Genomic DNA, 24,958 nt, shown 5'->3' with positions numbered 1-24,958 from the left:
TACACCTAACAGTTTTGCCTACTCCTGGTAATCTCTCAATAGGAGAACTGTCATTATTATGTGCTTGTTCTTAACCTTATTTTCTAGTGTTGAGCTCACCTGTTTATACGTTTGCAGATTCAAAGTTACATGTTTATTTCTTTACCTGTTATTACCAACTACTGATAGAATCCAGGAGTGCTCACTTTGATAACCAAGATTTAATGAATAGGCCATATGTTCTGAGCTCTATGAAGCTATTCTGGTTATCGACTACTAACTAAATTACCCTGTTTTACCTAACAATCCCATAAAGCTCTGAGACTTTCATAATGAATCACATAGCCTACTTGACATTTTGACTAATTTCAAGAACATTATCCTGAACCCAAGTACTCTCAGCTTCTCTCTTTTCTGTAATATTTTGATGGTTGTACATAAGCCTTTTTCTTATGTTCTTATCTATTTTATTAAGTATGTTTTAATGCTCCTGTGATTATACAGATTATACAGATAGTTTATACGTAGGCATACAACAAACACCTACTCAAGTTTACATATACCAGGCATGCATACTCTATCCTTTTGTACTGTTAATAAAATCCTGCTTACTCTGTCTAAGCAATACCCATTCAAAATACTTATAGCCATACAGGGTGCTGGTGCTGACTGCTAATAGAACTACACTGTGTGCAGAATTATTAGGCAAATGAGTATTTTGACCACATCATCCTCTTTATGCATGTATAGGCTTGAAAGCCTACTACCAATTAAGCATATTAGGTGATGTGCATCTCTGTAATGAGAAGGGGTGTGGTCTAATGACATCAACACCCTATATAAGGTGTGCATAATTATTAGGCAACTTCCTTTCCTTTGGCAAAATGGGTCAAAAGAAGGACTTGACAGGCTCAGAAAAGTCAAAAATAGTGAGATATCTTGCAGAGGGATGCAGCACTCTTAAAATTGCAAAGCTTCTGAAGCGTGATCATCGAACAATCAAGCGTTTCATTCAAAATAGTCAACAGGGTCGCAAGAAGCGTGTGGAAAAACCAAGGCACAAAATAACTGCCCATGAACTGAGAAAAGTCAAGCGTGCAGCTGCCAAGATGCCACTTGCCACCAGTTTGGCCATATTTCAGAGCTGCAACATCACTGGAGTGCCCAAAAGCACAAGGTGTGCAATACTCAGAGACATGGCCAAGGTAAGAAAGGCTGAAAGACGACCACCACTGAACAAGACACACAAGCTGAAATGTCAAGACTGGGCCAAGAAATATCTCAAGACTGATTTTTCTAAGGTTTTATGGACTGATGAAATGAGAGTGAGTCTTGATGGGCCAGATGGATGGGCCCGTGGCTGGATTGGTAAAGGGCAGAGAGCTCCAGTCCGACTCAGACGCCAGCAAGGTGGAGGTGGAGTACTGGTTTGGGCTGGTATCATCAAAGATGAGCTTGTGGGGCCTTTTCGGGTTGAGGATGGAGTCAAGCTCAACTCCCAGTCCTACTGCCAGTTTCTGGAAGACACCTTCTTCAAGCAGTGGTACAGGAAGAAGTCTGCATCCTTCAAGAAAAACATGATTTTCATGCAGGACAATGCTCCATCACACGCGTCCAAGTACTCCACAGCGTGGCTGGCAAGAAAGGGTATAAAAGAAGAAAATCTAATGACATGGCCTCCTTGTTCACCTGATCTGAACCCCATTGAGAACCTGTAGTCCATCATCAAATGTGAGATTTACAAGGAGGGAAAACAGTACACCTCTCTGAACAGTGTCTGGGAGGCTGTGGTTGCTGCTGCACGCAATGTTGATGGTGAACAGATCAAAACACTGACAGAATCCATGGATGGCAGGCTTTTGAGTGTCCTTGCAAAGAAAGGTGGCTATATTGGTCACTGATTTGTTTTTGTTTTGTTTTTGAATGTCAGAAATGTATATTTGTGAATGTTGAGCTGTTATATTGGTTTCACTGGTAAAAATAAATAATTGAAATGGGTATATATTTGTTTTTTGTTAAGTTGCCTAATAATTATGCACAGTAATAGTCACCTGCACACACAGTTATCCCCTAAAATAGCTATAACTAAAAACAAACTAAAAACTACTTCCAAAACTATTCAGCTTTGATATTAATGAGTTTTTTTGGGTTCATTGAGAACATGGTTGTTGTTCAATAATAAAATTAATCCTCAAAAATACAACTTGCCTAATAATTCTGCACTCCCTGTATGGGCGCCATGTACTAAATGGCAGACGGACAGCTTCTTAACTCGCGAAGCTGTCCGCCCGCCTTCGCTACACACGGGCAGTGGATCTATTGATCCGCTTGCCCGTATGTATCATTACACACTCATCGGAGTGTGTAATGCCCGCCCCTTCAATCATGTGACCAATCACGCGACTGAAGGGGCTGTCAATCACCGAGGGCAAGCGTGCTCTTGGTGATTTTGCTTCGCCACCTAAGAGGTGGCGTAGGGTGTAGGAAGCAGCGGTCTGATGACTGCTGCTTCTTACATTGCGGGAAGCAGGCTCGCATATGCGAACCTGCCCCGCAAAGGCTCCGGAGCAGCTTTCGCTGCATCGTATGTGTTGAGGGACAGTCTGATTTCTCTAGTGAAGGTCCTTTATCCTATCTTACAACCCCTACATACCCATGTAATACTTACTCTGAGACAAACTTCTTTCCTGACATCCCAATCCATTTGCCAGCACATGGTGTACATTTCAATTATATTGTGCTATACACTCTAGCCCTCTATTGTCACATGCCACATAGTCACCCATTGCTCATTATAAATTTCCTCATGATTACCCTTTAACTTGACAGTTCAATAAGGCCATCTTCTATAATTTGTCTATAAAAATATTCCCCAATCTCCATATGTAAGAACCTTTAGGTCCTCTCCCATTCACAGGAGCTTGCACCCATATTTTCAGAACCCACCCTTTAAATTTAATTGGAGAATGAAGAGAAGGGAAAAAAAAGAGGGGAAAAAAATAAAAAATACCCCGGTCCACATAATATTATTATTATATCATTAAACATCCCAGGCATGTCTCCATCCACCCCCAATATTAAAGCAGCTCTTGCCTGCTGATCGCCCCGACGCTTTTTATATTATTTCATATTAAATCTCTTCCCTATCAAAAAAATGAGATTTCTTAATACTAAGTTCATTTGCGTATTCAACAGATATGTGTTTAGAAAACTACATTTTAGCACACAATCATAGTTTGTCATACCAAAGGACATGACTGTTATCCATTTATTTAACGACTTATTTACAATTCTCTTAAAGGAGCTTTTATAGACATGCATGTCTCAGGACAAATACTTATGTCTCTTACCATTATCATAATAAGCTTACAATCATGTTGTATAATCAATTACCTACAATTACCGCCCTCATATATCATGTACTCTGTCTATTCTTTGTTGACGTAAATTGACAAAAGTTATATATAAAACAAAATAAAAAATTGTTTTAAAAAAATAAATAAATCTATATATAGTTCTGGGGTCAATTTTGATAATTTGGGCAGTTCTGCTATACCAAATGAGAGTTACCCTATTGTATAATTTTATAAATAAATGCAATTAAAGACCTTAACATTATCAAAATTAAAATTAAAAAATATATATGTGTTTTGTCTCTGAATCAGAGGATGCCAATAAACACATTGTGAGATTTGTTCTACAGCAAGGAAGTTACTGTTTTTTTGTGGAATATGATAATGATTAATGTTTTTACTTTTTTTGTTCATTGTATAATCATCTCTACTATGTAATTACATTTTCTATGTCAAAAAAATTATATAAAGTTGTGGGTAAATAAAAAAAAAAAAATAGATACTCTATTTAGCAAAAATGCTAAAAAAATCTCTGGTACTTTGGGCAAGTATTTCTCTGAAATTCCAGGTAAAGAAGGGGTTAAATATTGCAGAAATATGTCTAATGTTTTAATTTCTATAAAGTACTTTATTTTATATAATAACAATTTGGGACAGAAAGGGACAGATAAAAAGCAATGAAGTGTCAAAATGCTGAAATGTCACACCCCCATCATGAAACTCTGTAGTCTGAATACTAAGGGCCTTAACTCCCCAACAAAAAGGAGTTTTCTGCTCAAATACCTCCAGTATCACCATATTGACGTAGCTTTTCTCCAGGAGACCCACTGGGTAGCTGATACGGCCGTCAGATGTAAAAACAGCACGATACCCAATTAATTTTTCCTCCACTTTTCACAAGAAGGCATGGGGGGTGACGATACTGATAGGGGACCAGATAGCATATGAACCTATATACACAGATTGTGACTCGGCGGGTCGCTATGTGATTTGTGTGTGCCGATTAAAATGTGTTCTGTATATGCTGGTCGCCGCATATTTGCCCAACACTAACCAAGCTAGTTTCCTTAGGAACTTGCTCTTGACTGTAGACAAGGGAAAACAGGGCCATATCCTCCTAGCAGATGATTTTAATATGATCTGGGACCCCAAGAGAGATAGGAGGGGAAATGCAAAATTGATAGGAGACAGAAATAGTGACTTAATTTTCAAAAAATTTAGAGAATTGACAGCTCAAAATGACCTACACGACATTTGGAGGGCTCTGCACCCAGATGCCTGTGATCACACTTTTTATATAGCTCCACACTCTTCCATTTCTAGGCTGGATTATGTCTTCTGCGACCCCTGGGCAATGCAGGCGGTGTAAAGTTCTGCCATAGTGTCATGCACGTGGTCTGACCATGATGCAGTGATGGTTAATTTAGATCCGACGGGTACCCATGAGGGGCCTAGGAGATGGCGTATGTCTGAACATTTGTTTCAAGATGTTTTTATGCCAGAGTGGTCCAGTTAGACTCTCGAATTCCTAAAGAATAATGCAAATGGGGAAACTTCGATGTCCACGGTCTGGTTGGCTTTGAAAGCCTACATGAGAGGGATCCTCATAAAAAGGGAGTCTCAGAGTAGAAAACAGAAAAAGGAAACATTGGCGCAGCTTTATAGCAGGCTGGTCATGGTCAGGGGGAGACCCGGGACTAGTGTTTCCCGCTCGAATATCAGGGAGTGGCAGTCTATAAGGACTCAAATTCAAGACTTGGAACTGGAACAAACCCAGATAAATCTTAAGTACTTTAAACTGAGATTTTATCACAGTGGCAATAAGGCTGACTGCCTTTTAGCAAACAGATTATGCCAGAAAACACTAATGAATAGAATACCCTATATCCAAAAGGGAGAAGGAAGATGCTCTTCACCTAGGGACATTGGGGAAGCCTTTGTGTATGGTAGACTTTACCAAATATCTTCCTCGGAAAAAAGACAGACCCTCCTAAGGGAGGATATAATAAGGTTCTTACAGGACCTTAATCTACCTAAAGTCCCTACTGAGGCTGAGGAATCACTGTCAACCCCAATCACTATTACAGAGGTGATTCAGGCAATTAAGGAGTTGAAATCACATAAAGCCCCGGGGCCAGATGGCTTCTCTCTGTTTTTAATTTGGCCTTCCAGACAGGACACATCCCCAAAGAGTACTTGGAAGCAGAGATTGTGACCATCCCCAAGCCGGGTAAAGAACCGAGTCATTGTGAGAGCTATAGGCCTATATCCTTGATGAATGTGGATAATAAAATGTATTCGAAAATTCTGGCCAATAGGCTGGGCAAGGTGCTTTCCTCCTTGGTCCATTTGGACCAGGTGGGCTTTGTGCGTGGCCGGCAGGGCTCAGACAACACGCATCGCCTGCTAGATATTTTCACCGAATCTGCCTCTCTGGGGCTCCCACAAGTTTCCCTGTCATTAGACACAGAAAAAGCGTTTGACAGGGTACGGTGGGAATATATGGAGGAGGTTCTAAGGGCCTTTGGATTTTTGGACCATCTTATTAGAGCCATCATGGCTCTATACTCTAACCCCTCAGCCAGAATTAGAGGGAAGGGGTTTTGCTCCAAGCCCTTTGATATCAAGAACAGGACCAGACAGGGGTGTCCGCTATCCCCCTCCTCTTTGTGCTTACGATTGAGCCCCTGGCAACCATGATTAGACAATCGAACAAAGTACAGGGTTTATTGATTCATGACACCTTGCAGAAGCTTGTGTTATTTGCGGATGACCTCACCTTGTTTGTTACAAAACCTGAGTCCTCTATGCCGGCGGTATTTGAAATTCTAAGATGGTTTGGCAAAATGTCCTATTATAAGCTTAACTACACAAAGACGGAGGCATTGGCCTTAAACCTCCCCTCGGCACAGCTCTCCCAGCTCAAGGAGCCCACCCATTCAGTTGGTCTACAAGCCAACTAAAACACCTGGGGGTCATTCTCTCACCTGACCCGAGAAAGGTAATTCATGCTAACTATGACCCACTCTTAAGAGAATTTGAGACCCTCACCACAAAATGGGCTAGATATGAGATCTCATGGATTGGGAGAATCCAGGGCGCGATCCGATATACGGTGTAGTTTGTGGCGCAAGCGAGGGAACCCGCGTCACCCGCAGTTTCAGCTCGCAACTCGAGCTATCCAATATACGGCGCCGTCAGATGCTAACGTGCCATAAGTCGGATAAACCAGCGATGTCCAGAACTCTGCGCAAGTACAAATTTCTGGCGTTGCCAGTGACTTGCGCCAGGTTAGAAACTGCCGGCGCCTACAAAACCTGACTAAAGTATGAAATCACCCGCACTGTCTAACACGCCTCCTAAACATAGCCCAACACGTCTAACCCTCTATCCGCTATCCCCCCTCACTATCCTAACAATAAAATATGTATTAACCCCTAAACCGCCGCTCCCAAACCCCGCCGCAACCTAATAAAGTTATTAACCCCTAAACCGCCACCAGCTATATTAAATCTATAACCCCCTAAAGTGAGCCCTTAACACCGCCGCCATCTACCTTACCTACCCCCTAAAGTGAGCCCCTACCCCGCCGCCATCTATTTTAAAATGATTAACCCCTAATCTAATCCCCCTACCCCGCCGCCATCTATATTAAATTATTTAACCCCTAAAATACTAAACTATCCCTACCACTAAACCTAAGTCTAACCCTACAAATAGCCCTGAAAAGGGCTTTTTGCGTGGCATTACCCCAAAGTAAACTGCTCTTTTGCCAGCCCTTAAAAGGGCTTTTGGCGGGGCTTTGTCACAAAGTAATCAGCTCTTTTGCCTACAATCTAAATCCCCCTACACCGCTGCCACCTATAATAAATGTATTAACCCCTAATCTAATCCCCCTACACCGCCGCCAGCTATATTAAACACATTAACCCCTAATCTAATCCCCCTACACCACCGCCAGCTATATTAACTATATTAACCCTAATTATATTAGGGTTAATATAGTTAATATCGTTATTATATTATATATATATTAAGTATAATAACCCTATCTAACTCTAACATCCCTAACTAAACTCTTATTAAAATAAATCTAATATTAATATTATAAACTAAAATATTCCTATTTAAATCTAAATACTTACCTATAAAATAAACCCTAAGATAGCTACAATATAATTAATAATTACATTGTAGCTATGTTAGGGTTTATATTTATTTTACAGGTAAATTGTTAATTATTTTAACTAGGTATAATAGCTATTAAATAGTTAATAACTATTTAATAGCTACCTAGTTAAAATAATTACCCAATTTCCTGTAAAATAAATCCTAACCTAAGTTACAAATACACCTACACTATCAATAAATTAAATAAACTACAAATATCTATCTAAAAATACAATTAAATAAACTAAACTAAATTACAAAAAAAAACCCACTAAATTACAAAAAATAAAAAAAAGATTACAAGATTTTTAAGCTAATTACACCTATTCTAAGCCCCCTAATAAAATAATAAAACCCCAAAATAAAAAAAATGCCCTACCCTATTCTAAATTAAACAAGTTCAAAGCTCTTTTACCTTACCATCCCTTAAAAGGGTTTTTTGCGGGGTATTTACCCCAAGTTAACAGCTCTTTTGCCTGTAAAAAAAATAACACAACACCCCCCCCAACATTACAACCCACCACCCACATACCCCAATTCTAAATCCACCCAAACCCCCCTTAAAAAAACCTAACACTACCCCCCTGAAAATCTCCCTACCTTGTCTTCACCCAAACAGGCCGAACTCCTCATCCGATCCGGGCGATGTCTTTATCCAATTGGCAAAGAAGAAGTCTTCATCCCGGTGATGTCTTTATCCAAGCGGCAAAGAAGTCTTCATCCCGGCAATGTCTTTATCCAAGCGGCAGCAAAGTCTTCTTCCATCCGGCAGCATCTTCCATCAAGCGGCATCTTCAATCTTCTTACTTCGCTCCTCCGACGCGGAGCATCCATCCCGGCCGACAACTGAACGACGAATGAGGTACCTTTAAATGACGTCATCCAAGATGGCGTCCGTCGAATTCCGATTGGCTGATAGGATTCTATCAGCCAATCGGAATTAAGGTAGAAAAATCTGATTGGCTGATTGAATCAGCCAATCAGATTCAAGTTCAATCCGATTGGCTGAACCAATCAGCCAATCAGATTGACCTCACATTCTATTGGCTGATCGGAACAGCCAATAGAATGCGAGCTCAATCTGATTTGCTGATTGGTTCAGCCAATCGGATTGAACTTGAATCTGATTGGCTGATTCAATCAGCCAATCAGATTTTTCTACCTTAATTCCGATTGGCTGATAGAATCCTATCAGTCAATCGGAATTCGACAGACGCCATCTTGGATGACATCATTTAAAGGTACCTCATTCATCATTCAGACGTCGGCCGGGATGGATGCTCCGCGTCGGAGGAGCGAAGAATGAAGATTGAAGATGCCGCTTGATGGAAGATGCTGCCGGATGGAAGTAGACTTTGCTGCCGCTTGGATAAAGACATCGCCGGGATGAAGACTTCTTTGCCGCTTGGATAAGAGTTCGGCCCGGCGTGGTGAAGATAAGGTAGGGAGATCTTCAGGGGGGTAGTGTTAGGTTTATTTAAGGGGGGTTTGGGTTAGATTAGGGGTATGTGGGTGGTGGGTTGTAATGTTGGGGGGTGGTATTGTGTTTTTTTTTCAGGCAAAAGAGCAGTTTTCTTTGGGGCATGCCCCGCAAAAAGCCCTTTTAAGGGCTGGTAAGGTAAAAGAGCTTTGAACTTTTTTTAATTTAGAATAGGGTAGGCAATTTTTTTTATTTTGGGGGGCTTTATTATTTTATTAGGGGGCTTAGAATAGGTGTAATTAGCTTAAAAATCTTGTAATCTTTTTTTTATTTTTTGTAATTTAGTGGGGATTTTTTTTGTAATTTAGTTTAGTTTATTTAATTGTATTTTAGTTTAGATATTTGTAGTTTATTTAATTTATTGATAGTGTAGGTGTATTTGTAACTTATGTTAGGATTTATTTTACAGGTAATTGGGTAATTATTTTAACTAGGTAGCTATTAAATAGTTAATAACTATTTAATAGCTATTATACCTAGTTAAAATAATTAACAATTTACCTGTAAAATAAATATAAACCCTAACATAGCTACAATGTAATTATTAATTATATTGTAGCTATCTTAGGGTTTATTTTATAGGTAAGTATTTAGATTTTAATAGGAATATTTTAGTTTATAATATGAATTAGATTTATTTAATAAGAATTTAGTTAGGGGTGTTAGGGTTAGATAGAGTTAATATAGTTAATATAAATACTATAGTAACTATATTAACTATATTAACCCTAATATAATTAGGGTTAATAGTTAATATATATAATGTAATAACTATATTAACTATAATATACTTAGGGTTAATATAGATAATATAGCTTGCTGCGGGGTAGGTAGATTAAATTAGGGGTTAATAATTTTAATATAGATGGCGGCGGTGTAAGGGGCTTACATTAGGGTTTAATACTATTAATATAGGTGGCGGCGGTGTAGGGAGGGCAGGTTATAGGGCAAAAGAGCTGTTTACTTTGGGGCAAAGCCCCGCAAAAGGCCCTTTTAAGGGCTGGTAATTGAGATAATTATTTTAGGGGGATTAGATTAGGGGTTAATAATATTAATATAGCTGGCGGCGGTATAGGGGGATTAGATTAGGGGTTAATAATTTTTATATAGGTGGCGGCGGTGTAAGGGGTCAGATTAGGGGATAGATAAGGTAGATGGTGGCGGTTTTAGGGGCTCACAGTAGGGGGTTAGTTTATGTAGATGGCGACGGTTTAGGGGTTAAATATTTTATTAGGGATTGCAGCGGGGGATCGCGGTTGACAGGTAGATAGACATTGTGCATGCATTAGGTGTTAGGTTTTATTTAGCAGATCGCGGTTGACAGCTAGATAGACATTGCGCATGCGTTAGGTGTTAGGTTTATTTTGTAGCTAGTTTAGGGAGTTACGGGGCTACAATAGTCAGCGTAAGGCTTCTTACGGCTGCTTTTTGTGGCGAGGTGAAAATGGAGTAAGATTTCTCCATTTTCGCCACGTAAGTCCTTACGCTGTATATTGGATACCAAACTGCGCTGGTTTGGTATACCTGCCTATGGCCCAAAAAACTACGGGCGACGGCAGAAATATACGCGCGTAACTTCTAGGTTACGCCGTATATGTGATACCAAACCAGCGCAAATATTGGCGTCGCCAGCTTTTGCGGGCAACGATTTTTATCGGATCGAGCCCCCAGTCGGTAAAAATTACGTTGCTGCCTAAAGTCACATACCTTTTTCAGTGTATCCCTCTGATGATTCCGAACTATATCCTAAAGCACTTTCAATCAGTGATGAATAGATTTATCTGGCAGGGTAAGCCCCCAAGGATCGTGATGCAGCAGTTGCAAAAGCCTATCCTGCATGGATGCTTAGCGGCTCCTAACGTCCATATATATTACAAAGCTTCTATGCTCTCTCATGTGACGGCTTGGGGGGCTCCGCCTGAAGATACCAGGTGGGGACAACTTGAACAGGCGGTGCTCCCATCAGGACTGTTCCTTGAGGATCTTATAAGGGTCCCACAACATACTGATGTACTTACGGGTGTAGATAACACTATTATCCGAGCCTGTATTAGATCATGGAGGGAACTTCGTAACTTGATGCAGGTTGCACCACATCCATCACCTGCTCATTCAGTAAGGGCACTATTGCTTTGCCTGCCGGAATCACATCCACTGATGTGGTCTGCTTGGGGCATAAAACATACCCGAGACCTTTATTCACCACGTGGCTTAGCAACACAAGCTTCGGACCTACCAACTGTGGATATCCCCAAGAAGTACCATTTTGAATACTTCAGATTCATCTCCATGATGTTAATGTGGGGATTTCAAAAAACAACCCTAGAGAAATGACCCACTGGGAAAAAAGGTGGCTTACAGGTAAACCACTCTGGAAGCCAGGACAATTCATTACCAAGTCCTGTTGGACTCAGAAGGGTTTGTGAAGACGTTCCGTGTTCTAGAGTGGGAAAGAGAAATAAGGCAGGAGCACACTGAATTGGAATGGCAAAAAGCCATACAATTCACAAGAGCAGTGATACACTGTGTTACATTATGCAAGCTATTCATAAAGTTAGTGCTGTGCTGGCATAGAGTCCCAGATCAATTACATAAAATGTTTCCCCAAAAATCAGACAGATGCTGGAGGGGGTGTGGCCAGAGGGGATCTCACCTTCACATTTGGTGGAGTTGCAATAAAGTGCAGGAGGTGTGGGAACAGGTGGCGACAGTACTCGACTGACTGGGTTTAATTCATAAACTAACATCAGACATGGCCCTTTTCCACTTAGGACTGGGGAAATTGACCCAACCGGAGAGAATATTATGTGTTATCATACTCCTGGCCACAAAGCTAGCAATAGCAAGGTGCTGGCTGGGAACTTCACAGGTTTCATTTGGTGTGGTTAGGGATATCATTGTATATATTCGCTCAATGGAAGAATACTCTCTGAGATGCATGGGTAAACTGGGCCTGCATGGTCAGGTTTGGGTAACTTGGGAAAACTGGGAGAGAACGAACAAATAATTAGGGTATTATAGCAGTCGCACGAAAGTGCTTACAGTCCAAGTTGTCTTTTGCCCCTAATGAAAAATTTCCCCTTCTCCCTGACCCTTACCCTCCCTTTTTTTTTCTCTCTCTACCCGCCCTGTCGCCTCGACATATAGTTTTTCCAATGTTCAGAATTATTAACTATTCACCTGGATGCTATTGTAATACATGTTTAAAACAACCCCTTAAGCCTACTAAGGTTTTGAGGAGGAATTATAACCCAGGTGACAAACAACATATTTAGACTCTTTCCCTATGTTACATTATTTAGTTGTATGCTCTGTTATATATATTATGGACAAATATAGGCCTAGTCATTCCTATTCAGCAAATTTTCACTGAAACTAGGCCACATAGTTATCGCTTGTTACTTTGTATGCTGGATTTCCATTTGAAAATGTACGTATGTAAAAAGAGGTACTACTCATGGCTAGGTATATTTCCTTATGGTTCAATATCAAATACTGTTTACGGTCTCTAAGACATGCCTTGTGTATTAGATGCATGAACATTGATGTATGTTAAAAGGTGTGTTGCCATGATATCTACAAGAAAATTTTTTGTATGTCCTTGTTACCTCAATAAAAATTATCTAAAAAAAAAAAAATGCTGAAATGTGCAAACATTATCAAAGAAAATGGGCTGTTCCCGCGAGTGGCGAGCTGTCTCCCATAGAAATAACGAGAGCTCTCTGCTATGTAAAAGTTCATTATGGAGGATGAAATACACAGGGAGAACCTAGCGTAGGTTTAAACTTTAATGCCTAATCAAAATACCCTGTTTTCAGTGCGCTGTACCCTAAAATCGCTGTTAATTTCGTATGCATAGGTTTGCCTTTCAGAATAATTAGTGTTTTGATTATTTTGACAAAAAAAATCACCACCTTTTAATTTGCAAGATCTGTAGGGCAAAAATATTTATATGCTCATGGTGCCCATTTTACAATAAACCAGTGACGTGGGGTGAGGTCAGAGGTTAGTGAGGCACTGGCTATGATACACCTGAAAAATACATATATGAACCCGATAGAGCCTTATACTGAGCAGCAAGGACTATAGTTGGCACTAATATTTGTGCACCTAATAACAACTCAGCCACTCACATTAGCCTCTCACATTATAAAACACACTAACTAAGTTACTGTGTATGTCTGTCTATCTGTGCATGTGTGTGAATGTATATGTGTGTGTGTTTGTGTGTATGTGTTTGTTTGTTTGTATGTATGTGTGTGTGTGTGTGTGAGTGGGAACATGAGTGTGTGAGTGTGTGTAAGGGTGTATGCGTGTGTGTGTATGTGTGTGATTAGTGTATGTATGTAAGTGTATGCATATATGTTTGTAGTGTGTGAATGTGCATGTGTATGTGTGTGTGTGGATGTGTGGATGTCAGTGTGTGAGTAGTGTATGTATGTATATGTTTGTGTATTTGTGTGTCTGTCTATCTATATATTGTACATGTGTGTATGTGTGTGTAAATGTATGTGTGTGTATATGTTTGTAGTATGTGAATGTGTGGTGTATTTGTAAATATATGTGTGTGTATGTTTGTGTCATGTGAATGTGTGTGTTTGTATGTATGTGAGTAGCTAATGATTATATGCTCATGTCATCCGCCATTTCACTTATTGTGCTGGGAGAAAACTTGCTTTAAGAGATACTAACCCCCAATTTTTTCTTTCATGATTCAGATAGAACATGCAATTTTAAGCAACTTTCTAATTTACTCCTATTATCAATTTCTCTTTGTTCTCATGTTATCTTGATTTGAAAAAGTAGTAATAAAAGGTTAGGTGCCGTTCCATTTTTTTCATTTAGCCACAAATCAGCAAGTGCTACCCAGGTTCTGAACAAAAAATGGTTCGGCTCTAAAGCTTACAGTACTGCTTTTTCAAATCAAGATAACATGAGAACACAGAAATGTAATTATGAATATGTTTATGATTGAATTTTAAAGTCAGAAAATTTAATTTTTATAACTTGAAGAACCTGTGGAGGGATTTTTTCTTATTTCAATTTAATATGGCCAATTAGGCTACCTGTAAATGAGTTTGTGCACTGTTTTAAGCAATCACTGTGTGTTATGTATACAGGTCAGGAATTGTGTAGCATGCTTGAGTTGACTCACTGCTTCTCTCTAACAAGCAAGCAAAATAAATAATGTGTACATGCATATTGCTATCCTGTTTACTTTAATTAATTACATGAATGTATGGGGAATTAAATTTTGAGTTTTTTTGTCCCTTTAAATTTGTGGAAATGTATTGCCCTTTTGCTGATTTTATCTCTAGTTTTGAACTACTGTGACGCTGCTTTTTAATTAGGTACTTAATGTGTAAATAAATAAAAGAAGAAGCCCCAGTAGACTAAGGATGTCTGAGACTGACTACATATAGGGATCCTTAAGGGAACACTTAAGTCAAAACAAACTTTTATGATTCAGAATGAGCATGCAATTTTAAGACACTTTCCAATTTACTTCCATTATCAAATTTTGCACAGTCTTTTTATATTCACACTTAATGGGGAACAAGATCCTACTGAGCATGTGCACAAGCTCACAGGATATACATATACTAGTCTGTGATTGGCTGATGTCTGTCACATGATACAAGGGGATGGAAAATGGGAGAAAAAATAAATTTGTCAGAAAAGAGTCTACTAGTTATGTATAACTCAGAGTAGGTGTAAAATGATTGTCTTTTTTTTATTATGCACCAGTTAATTATGCAATTCTACTGCATTGAGTGGTCCTTTAATGTAATTTGTTCCAATGCCAATACCCTAAAAAACTTTAGCCAAGTTTTATTTATTTGGCTCACAATTCTGTAGACACCACATTTTACTGTCTATATAACAGACTTGCCTGGTATCTTGTCCGCTACTGGATGGAGAAACAGCAGTAAAAAATGTCTGAAAATACAGCATATTTCTCCTTACCTTAGTTTACCTGTATGGGGGGGGGGGGGGGACTTGGTGTTGGGTTGATAATTTCAACATAAAGCTATTTTTTAAATTGAGCAATATACTTCATAGTTGTGTAATTTTTAATAGAAACACATTTTGCTTTGAAGTATGATGAAACCAAGAGTTTAAGGTACGATGTCAAGATATAATTTTGGCAATAAAATCAGGTGCCCTACTCTCACAATGCAGAGCTTCCAACAGTCCCACATTTCTCAGAATAGAACCATTTGAGTGTTTTGTCTTGCTGACCTTTCCACAGCCTTCCCCTCCCTACCCAGCTGTGCCTACCTTTACATATTTACAAATATGTCTCCCTGCCTTAATCCTTGCCTAGTGCTCCTATATAGTACAGTGGGGAAAAAAGTATTTAGTCAGCCACCAATTGTGCAAGTTCTTTCACTTAAGAAAATGAGAGAGGCCTGTAAGTTTCATCATAGGTATACCCTCAACTATGAGAGACAAAATGTTTAAACAAATCCAGACAATCACATTGTCTGATTTGGAAAGAATTTATTTGCAAATTATGGTGGAAAATAAGTATTTGGTCAATATCAAAAGTTCATCTCAATACTTTGTTATATATCCTTTGTTGGCAATGACAGAGGTCAAACGTTTTCTGTAAGTCTTCACAAGGTTTTCACACACTGTTGCTGGTATGTAGGCCCATTCCTGCATGCATATCTCCTCTAGAGCAGTGATGTTTTGGGGCAACACAGACTTTCAACTCCCTCCAAAGGTTTTCTATGGGGTTGAGATCTGGAAACTGGCTAGGCCACTCCAGGACCTTGAAATGCTTCTTACAAAGCCACTCCTTCGTTGCCTGGGCGGTGTGTTTGGGATCATTGTCATGCTGAAAGACCCAGCCACATTTCATCTTCAATGCCCTTGCTGATGGAAGGAGGTTTGCACTCTCACGCTACATGGCCCCATTCATTCTTTCATGTACACAGATCAGTCGTCCTGTTCCCTTTGCAGAGAAACAGCCCCAAAGCATGATGTTGCCACCCCCATGCTTCACAGTAGGTATGGTGTTCTCTCTCCTCCAAACACGACAAGTTGTGTTTCTACCAAACAGTTCTACTTTGGTTTCATCTGACCATATGACATTCTCCCAATACGCTTCTGGATCCTCCAAATGCTCTCTAGCATACTTCAGACGGGCCGGAGATGTACTGGCTTAAGCAGGGGGACACGTCTGGCACTGCAGGATCTGAGTCCCTGGCAGCGTAGTGTGTTACTGATGGTAGCCTTTGTTACGTTGGTCCAGCTCTCTGCAGGTCATTCACTAGGTCCCCCCGTGTGGTTCTGGGATGTTTGCTCACTGTTCTTGTGATCATTTTGACCCCACGGGGTGAGATCTTGCGTGGAGCCCCAGATTGAGGGAGATTATCAGTGGTCTTGTATGACTTCCATTTTCTAATTATTGCTCCCGCAGTTGATTTCTTCACACCAAGCTGCTTGCCTATTGCAGATTCAGTCTTCCCAGCCTGGTGCAGGTCTACAATTTTGTTTCTGGTGTCCTTCGACAGCTCTTTGGTCTTCACCATAGTGGAGTTTGGAGTGTGACTGTTTGAGGTTGTGGACAGGTGTCTTTTATACTGATAACAAGTTCAAACAGGTGCTATTAATACAGGTAATGAGTGGAGGACAGAGGAGCCTCTTAAAGAAGAAGATACAGGTATGTGAGAGCCAGAAATCTTGCTTGTTTGTAGGTGACCAAATACTTATTTTCCACCATAATTTGCAAATAAATTCTTTCCAAATCAGACAATGTGATTGTCTGGATTTGTTTCCACATTTTGTCTCTCATAGTTGAGGTATACCTATGATGAAACTTACAGGCCTCTCTCATCTTCTTAATTGGGAGAACTTGCACAATTGGTGGCTGACTAAATACTTTTTTCCCCACTGTATCCTTCCTGATTCCTTACCCTGTCTCTGCTGTCTGACCCTGCAGTACTCACAGCTGGCAGTGGCTGCTCTCCTTAGTCTCCTCTCCCCAGGGCAAAGTCTGTGTCTCCACTCTACTCTAGTAGGCAAGTCTGGTGTGACAGCAAATTCTGCAGCTCCACAGTCACTGACTGCCACAAGCACTAATAAACAAGTGCCAACTTGTTGTTGTTGTGTCGTGACTCTGACTTGTGTCTTGACTAGACAGTATAGTAGTAGACAAGTTGTCTAGTCTCAGCTGCCCCATCTCTTCATCTCTCTACTGCTCCAGTGAAAACTCTGATCATATTCCTAGTGTTGTCAATCACTGTTAAAAACCATGAACGTGACCCACTGATTGCCCCCCAAGAAGCAGCTATGAGAGCTGCCTCAATTGGGGTTTATCTGCCGCGCTCAGCTTCAACCAGCCAATGGGTGGCTCTGGTGCTCATGGCATCTAGCTGTGCACTAGTTCATGTTGTGCAGTGTTATTTAAAATTATTGTTGATTTTTTTTCTCCCATAATGGCAGGTGAGGCTCTGCCTCACCTGCCACCCCTGACTGCTCATCCCTTACAATTATGCTTTGTATTTTGTACTAAAAAGTACAAATTCTATGTGTTTATTGCACATCCAGTGTACTTAAATTACAATTTATGCTTTGCATATTTTATAGGATTTATTCCTGTGTAATTTACATGCAAATTTTAAATTTTTTATAAAATACAATTTTTGGTGAACACTTTTGTTACGATTTTTGATGCACCTTAACAGTATAATTGTTTTCCTGTGCATTTTTGTGTGAATGGTTCAATTATTCATTTTGTATGTTTTTTAAAATTAGGATTTTTATTGTGCACTTTTGTAATGTATTAATCTCTGTCCCATACTAAAAAGTGCAGTATACTCCCCCTAGTAAGACATCCTGTTTTTAAGGTAAAAATTAGCTTTAGATAATTTCATCAGTAGTGGTGAGCATTTTTACATAATCTCACCAGCCCAGAGACCTTTAGATCAACAGCCCTTTTTGTGCTACACACACTCAAACACCAGCAAGCTCCATCAGCCCATCAAGCCAGTGTTACCTGGGCCCAAATGATAAGTGTGCCCTCAGACCATGTTTCTGACATCATGTCCCAGGTGGGATTACTAAGCCCCCTTTGTAAAAATATTCAGTCAGAATTTAGGTATAATAACATCAGCATGTAGGTATTGGTTTCATTTTGATTGGATTTTAATGTTTATAAAAGTCTACAAAATACCTATCGATTAAGAAGTTATCAGTGACTTAATGAAACCATTATTTTCTCAATTCTGACAGAGACAGAGAAAAAGTATGCAGCTAACTAGGGGTTAAGGGGAAACAATTAGGGAGAGAAAAATATAAAAAAAAGCTTAAGAAAGTGGGAAAGGGGACAGCAAGATATGCAGGTGTGGATGAAAAGAGAAAGAGAGAGAACTGAGGTAAATGAGTGAGAAAGAAGAATGGAGAAAATATAAAAAGGGTTAGATAGATAGATTGATAGATGGATTGATAGATAGATAGATAGATAGATAGATAGACAGTCATTTTGATAACAGAATGTTAATTGTTTTGCAGTTCTTGGAAACAGCCATTAAAAAGCCTCCTATCCTCCTAAATGTATCCGATCATATTTGCTGTTGTTGATTATATTTATTCCTTCTTATTACTATGTCTAATTAAGAAAATCAAGGCTAAATATAAAGAACAACCTGTTCTGATCAAGCAATTACTATGTAGAATGTTGCCATTGTTACTGATCCTGCAAGTTGCACCCAGCTTCTTGGGGCAGTGAACAAAGCACAATTTTAAATGTCATAAAAAGCTGGTAAAGTAAATTATGAAAATAAATTGAAAAGTTGTTTTATGACACATAAATAAATATATTTTTTAGAATACATTTTGTGTGCAATGTATTTTAAATTGTTGAGGGCTCAGTGGTATTGTGTTACCTAGTTTAAAAATATCACCTAAATCAACTTTTGTTTGCAAACATTCACTTTCCAGGAGGGGTCTGTCTCTTCTATGTGTCCAAAGAACAGGTTAACAATAACAAGGATCAAAAATATATAAAAAATACAGCAACTATGTATGAGAAATGTATTTTATTGCTGTAATAATAATCTGAAAGGTATTCTATGTTACCATCTAATGCCTAAAAGCAGGATGTGTGAAATGTTACATTAAAATTCTAAATGTCTCCATAATATAAGAAGTCTACATAAATTCACCGAGCTAACTGTATTAAAGGAGCACACCTTAATTAATTCTGCAGGAGAAGTTCAGACTTGAACAGAATAATTAATTTGCAGGTCTTTATACTTCCCCATGAGTCATTGTCATTTGCAATGGATAAAAGATACTTGACTCTCACACAGGTGTCCAAGCTGGTTTAATGCTACATTTTATTTCAAAGTGCTGGAGGAGCAATGAATTGTGTCTGCTAATTTTAAAATATTACTTCCATCACATTACCATTATGGGGGGCAAGTTCAAACCTAGATCTGATGCCTTATGAGTTGGACCATGAAGACTGAGGGAAAGGTGAGACATTGTTCCTTATTTCTTTGGATAAAAGATGATAGAAAAATAACTGGTTGAAGAAATGTAAAGGTGATTTTGAGATGTAATAATCTTAATGACAGAGGACACAGGGCACAATTGCTTTAACAGCCAATAGACAAATGCTAAATGTGTGCTTTGCTTTATATATCACTGCTGCTGTTGTTTTTCAATAATTGTATAAGTACCTTTATTTCTATATAAAATATATAACTTATCAATGTATATAAAACCAACAAATATATTTGTTGTTAGATTATGTATAGAAAGAAAAGGATTGTTATTAGATCTAAATTATATTTATATAATTCATAATGACACGTTTGGTCCTTTCCACATGTAAACCAATGGCTGAACCCTTGTTTCATAAAAAATATATTGTTGTTGATCTTCTGATACTGATGGGACTCTGTACAAACATGTAATAAAAGTTTGTTTGCAACCAATAGCTAGAAAAGTAAATTATACAGTAATTACAATTTTATTTTTTAACATTGAATCATTTATTTTTACAAACTTGCTGTAACAAGATAATTTGCATTGTACGTTATCAGAGTAGTTTTTAAAACATATAATTTTGCTGCTTTTTCAGTTTGTTCACATCAAAACCATTTTCTTGTAACATCCTGTAGATAAGTATTTTATTCAAGCGTATTTGCTTGGTGTCATGTTGAAACCTGCTAACTCAGAGCTGTTAAAAACACAAATGGCAGGTTACTTACAAACAATCAGACTCACATGTGCTTTTTAAAAAACTGGATTTAGCTATCCGCCTGCACACACAAATTATTTGCAGCTGCATGAGGCTCACCTGTATACCGAGCTTTGGAACAAACTCCATGCAGACACCCAAGGTAAGAAATATTTTAAACTAAATGGGAGGATTTCAAATGATTACTTTTTTTTACATTTATATGGTATATGGGTGTAATGAAGCTAAAATAAGTCAATTCTCTTTCTGAAATGGTCCCATAAAGTTGCATGTAAAGTGTGTTACTACTTGAGGTAGGTGCAGACTGGATAGGCCTTCTGGTTCTAACCTGGCTTTAAAGTCTGTTGTTCTGGCACAGTAAAGACAGTTAAAATATACATAAACAAAACAGTGATTTATGTGTACAGGTTGTAGTGTTAAATTGCATTTAAAAGGGCTGTGAAACCTCTAAAACAAAATTAGTTTTTTTTTTTGCTTTTTTTTAAAACAAAGAAAATTAAAATCTGCTTAAAGATTGTACAGGGCATTTTTTCTAAAATGCAGATGTTGAAATAGTTGGCTTATTTTGTCTAAAACAGAGCTCCTGATGCAAGATAACTCAGGGATAGCTCATTTAAGGTACCAAATCAAATTAACACACAATAGCATACAGAGTCACACCTAAACATAACGAGTTACATGTCAGCATATTAAATGAGTATTGGGAAGAAAAAATAAATTACCTAAGAATGAGGACACATTTTATTATCTAAATGATATTACAGTATAACATATATATTACTTTTAACTATATTTACTACATTTATCATTTCAACTAATGTGCACAAGAAGTATTTATAGCTATAGAATTGGACAGAAAATATGACCTGTGTGAAGGTAGGGTAAATGTATATACAGTGATTATGTAAAACAGAGATATTGCTTAATTAATTGATTTATTCATTTATTAAAATGTATTGCTTAGTAAACCACTTCAAACCAAATATATGTTATTTAAAATGGCCACAGAACCAGGTAACCAAATAGTTACACAAAACGGGATATTAGACAACATCCACTTACAAATAAACAAAACATATTTTAATGTTGCAAAAATTGCCTGCAATAATCACCTTTAATATTAAAATTGGGATCTTAGTCACACAATACGGCCATGTTCTGATTAGCCAGTCGCCAACTTACAAGGTCTTCCATTGTTGGAGGTCCACCAATATCCCCTGTTTTGTGTAACTATTTGGTCCCAAAGATGTATTTAAACTCTTTCTGTAAGTGTGCTAAACCAAACTTTGTGGATTTGTATAAAAAAAGGAAGACTAAACATGTCCCATTGGTTAAAGTACCCCAACCTAACTCAGGTGTATTCATAACAGTGTATTGGAGTTGTAAATATGTGCATTCAGAGGTTTTGGATACCTCAGTGAAAGAAGGCGGCCGCTCATGCTGTTCTGCTATTTTTGGAGCCAAATGTATTTTAGTGAACACGCAGATCCTAGTGTAAGAAAAAAGTGTTTTATCTACTGACTACAGGCCAGATTACTAGTGGAGCAGTATTTATCACTCCCGCTCATGCACTCCGATAGAAGTTCGTTTTTTGTGCGAGTCGGGTAGTGTTCGTATTACAAATAAAATCCTGATGTGTGCAAAAAAGCTGGTTTGAAAATTTAGACTGTGTTATTGAAAGTGGGGAAAAAAAACTACTCACACGCAAACCCGATTGCATATTCTCAAGTACGCTATCCCGACATGAAAATTAATATTTCGCAGTCCATTGTTCTTCACATAGCAGAATATGTTCTATTTATTCATAAATACATATTTCTACATATATCTATACCTTTATATAAAGATTAATATATTGTGGCCGGACTGTTAGCCAACGGACATTTGGCCGATGGATAATAGTCCGACACACAAGTGGCTGTCAGATAACAGTCCGGCCACGAGATAGGTAGATAGATAGATTTGATAGATAGAAAAATAGATGCAATAGATAGATAGATAAATGTGATAGATTCAATAGATAAATATATAAATAGATAGATTTGATAGATAGATCATTTCACAGATAGAGAATTACAAGACGTGCGGGCTGAAACCCATGGCTAGGTTCCCAGAGGCGGTTGCGGCGCCCAAGGCTCTGATTAGAACACAGCACTCCGGAGTGTATCTGCCCTCGGCCAAACTCGGAACATGCTTCGGCATTCTGTCTGTTGGAAAAATGTCCGTCAGACAGAATGTTGTCAGCCAAATGTCCTTCGGCATTTTGTCAGAGCACCTGATTATATATAGGTATAGATATACACATATATATAGACACATATAGGTATAGATATACATAGATATATATAGAAATATATATTTTATAACACTTTATTACAAATGAATATTGCGTAAATATGCTTTTACTTGTTTTCATCTACTTAACTGCAAAGGGCTCCAATGCACACACACACGCATATATATATATATATATATATATATATATACCCACGTCCGTATACAGTGGTAGGTTGTGTGCAACTGCATTTGTCAGCAGAGCTTTCTAGCAGTAGTGTTGCCACACGGACATATGCAAGTGGTCTACCACTATTTCAAGAGCAGATCACATGCATGATTGTAATATTATCAAAGGTTAATGCACTGATGTTTTTTCTTTTTTAGTTGAGTAAATATCAGAAAAAAACAACTGCTCTTCATTCCAAATACAACTTGCATCATGTGCCTTTAAAAGCACACACTAATGAGCACAAAAAATATTAAACAAAAATAAGAGCATCATTTTTTTCTTCCACCTCTTCCTCAATCTTATTTTATTCCCCTCCTGTCACCACGCCCCATTCCCCTTGTTCCCTACCTTACTCCCTCTTGTCTTTTCTCCCTTTTTCATTTATCTACTATCTCTTTATTTCTTCTACCTACCAGTGTTTTCTCCCCCTCACAATCCTCCTCACTGTCACCCTTCCTACTCTCAGAGACCCCATGCTACCATATATACAGTACACTCTGCTCACTAGAGTGTTTTAATGTGCTGATTGCTACAGACTGTCTGATCTTAATCTTCATTACCCATAATGTCCCTCAGAGAGTCATCCAATGAGTAGAGTTTTCTATGTAGATAACAGACAGGATGAAGTCTCTAAGACACCATAGTAAATCCATATTATCTCCCTTTTTCTCTGGCCCCTATCTGGCACCTCTGCTTCCTCCATTGTGGCTACTCCCCTTGCTTCTTGGCCTTCCATTTTATTTATTTTTATAATAAATATAAATGCATGATGAGGCACCAATGATGAAGTTCTGTCATTTGCATGCAGTTCTTAGGGCCTGATATTCAAAACCTCAACGTTCAGCCAAAATGATCTAAGAAGTCTTGTCCGTATGGAAAGGCCCTTAAAAAAACTTAGAAACAGAAATTTTATCTTGAGAAATGTATATGTTGCTATGTAGAGTTCTTTATGTTAAACAGAGACTCCTAAATTACAATAAAAAATGGCTAAACTAAATCCCAAATATTTTGCATGATTTCTCTACATGCGTGCAAGGTTTTGAAAATCAGGCCCTTAGTGTGCTGATTGCTGCAGACTGTCTTATTATTGCTGTGTCCTTGCTGGTTGTGTTGGCATTTTGCAGCAATCAGAATGAAAAGCTCTCTAGCAGGATGTGTGTAAATTACATTGTTTTGGACTCTTGCATAGTTAGGTCTGGTAGAGCCCCTTTCATATCACTGATGATGTACAGGTAGCATTTACACATGGAACCGTGGCTGCATACATAGATTGATGTGAAAGCCAGTGTTTTGTCAGCACCTAACAAAAACTTTTTATGTGTCCCTATCAGCCAATTAACAACAGAGTCTCAGGACTCAGTTTTATATGAGTAAGCACTTACAGTATATTTTACTTTAAACTTAAACATCTTTTTCAAGAAAAAAATGACATGTTTAAATTATGCTCTTTGATATACATGATAGGAACAATTCTGAGTACTATGGCCCTTTATTTTTTGTTGAGGATGCCCTTGACTTTTTTTACTTTAAGTGTAGAATGAAGTAAGAACTGTCTTTTTTTCAACAAAGAGATATCTAGAGGGTCAGATGACCCATTATTTGAAAACATAGTTTCGCCTCTTTTAAATAAGTGGTCTCATGGGTTAATTTAATTTATGACTAAGATATGTGCAGTTTCAGAGCCCTCACATGTATTATTTTAAATCTGGTATATAACAAGATAAAAAATGTTTTTTTACACTTTCCAGATGAGAACCAAATGGACAAGTGACTAAAGAATACCTGGGGTTTACCTAAGTGTTCCTGGAATAAGTAGACAGGTGCCAAAACAAGCGGGACATTTGTCCCTCATAATGCTGGTGCTTTGGAATATGGATGCAATATGCATGATTCTGAGTTTTTTATTATTTTGCAAAATATCATATCAAGTTATTAGAGTCACATGTTCACAAAATATGCCTACAAAATAAACTGTATGCTATTAGTTAATCTCATACTATGGCTTCTATTTATCAAGCCGTCAACTTACTTGCATTCGAAGGCACCAATAGGCTCGCCTAAGATCGCCTAACATCGCTGCCGCGGACCTGAATACGTTCTCCAAAATTATCAAAAAAGCTGTCAAAAAACCGCGCAGTAAGTACGGGGCGATGAGCAGCGGACTGTTGTTAACTAACAGTCATCGATCTTGCTGCTCTTTGGCTTTTTCACAGCTTTATTTGTACCCTGTCACTAAATACCCACACTATACT

General features: G+C 38.4%; 1 protein-coding gene across 2 annotated transcripts in view; it reads left to right on the top strand.

Moving 5' to 3' along the window:
• Positions 1-19,262: 19,262 nt before the first annotated feature.
• Positions 19,263-24,958, top strand: part of GPR87 (G protein-coupled receptor 87) — a 42,406-nt gene continuing 36,710 nt past the window's right edge. The window contains exon 1 of one of the 2 annotated variants that reach the window (XM_053709011.1): positions 19,263-19,470. The gene's annotated coding sequence lies outside the window, so the exon portion shown is untranslated. Of the gene's footprint in view, positions 19,471-20,287; positions 20,343-24,958 lie in introns of those variants that run through there. The other variant, XM_053709010.1, reaches the window with a different exon arrangement.

Source organism: Bombina bombina, chromosome 4 (genome assembly GCF_027579735.1).
Source record: "Bombina bombina isolate aBomBom1 chromosome 4, aBomBom1.pri, whole genome shotgun sequence".
Classification (NCBI taxonomy): Eukaryota; Metazoa; Chordata; class Amphibia; order Anura; family Bombinatoridae; genus Bombina; species Bombina bombina.
Note: the sequence above shows the minus strand (reverse complement) of the source record. Positions and strands in the feature narration are given on the sequence as shown.